Below are 777 nucleotides of genomic sequence, written 5' to 3'. Positions count from 1 at the left end.
GGGAAGATCCCACATGCCGCGGAGCGGCTGGGCCCGTGAGCCATGGCCGCTGAGCCTGCGCGTCCGGAGCCTGTGCTCCGCAACGGGAGAGGTCACAACAGTGAGAGGCCCGCGTACCGCAAAAAAAAAAAAAAAAAAAAAGGTGAGGGTTGGCGCTATCCGTCAGCCTAAGCAGCCCACGTTCGGTTAGCAGAACCCATGCCATGGACGACCCCTTCCTTACATCTAGGACCGCTGCCTTACGGTCTGGCCGTAAGCACCGCACCTTTGGATTCCCCGAGGGCCAAAGAGAACACGGGCCCGGAAGCGCCCTCTTCTCTCGCGGCTTTTCCGGGGGCAGAGGAAATTGGCGAAGCCCGTTGGCTAGTGGGGATCAGAAGAGGGTGAGTCTCTCGGCCTGCGCGTGGGGCACTATGGGTGTTGTAGTTCGGGCACCAGGGTCCAGTCTTCTAGAGAGAAATCTTGGAGTCCAGTGGGTGCAGGGAAGCTGCTTGCACAGGGGAATCGGGTGTGGAGTAGCTGCGTGGGTGTGGCTTTGTTCTGCTATTTCTTTTGGGTGAGACCTCGGTCTTTCTGTTTGCCTTCAGGGGCCTTCAGTTTGTTCCATACTTGAGGCTTCCCCCTTTATAAGGTCCCGTCACATGCAGATACCTTTTACAATTCCAAGCTGGCTCCGACTGGTCTTAAGTTCCTAGTCTCGGCTATCTTCCTCACACCCAGGCCCTGGAATCCTCCTCCATCTTTCTTTCTCCCGTGAGTACCTTTTCTTGTCTCTGT

The 777-nt window shown here is 56.8% G+C and overlaps 1 long non-coding RNA gene across 1 annotated transcript in view; it reads right to left on the bottom strand.

The window, feature by feature from the left end:
• LOC102993536 (uncharacterized) overlaps positions 1-311 on the bottom strand; it is a 9,852-nt gene extending 9,541 nt beyond the window's left edge. The window contains exon 1 of the long non-coding RNA XR_448582.2: positions 224-311. This is a non-coding gene — a long non-coding RNA (uncharacterized lncRNA). The remainder of the gene's footprint in view (positions 1-223) is intronic.
• Between the last annotated feature and the right edge of the window lie 466 nt (positions 312-777).

The sequence above is a fragment of the Physeter macrocephalus genome, chromosome 4 (genome assembly GCF_002837175.3).
Source record: "Physeter macrocephalus isolate SW-GA chromosome 4, ASM283717v5, whole genome shotgun sequence".
NCBI lineage: Eukaryota > Metazoa > Chordata > Mammalia > Artiodactyla > Physeteridae > Physeter > Physeter macrocephalus.
Note: the sequence above shows the minus strand (reverse complement) of the source record. Positions and strands in the feature narration are given on the sequence as shown.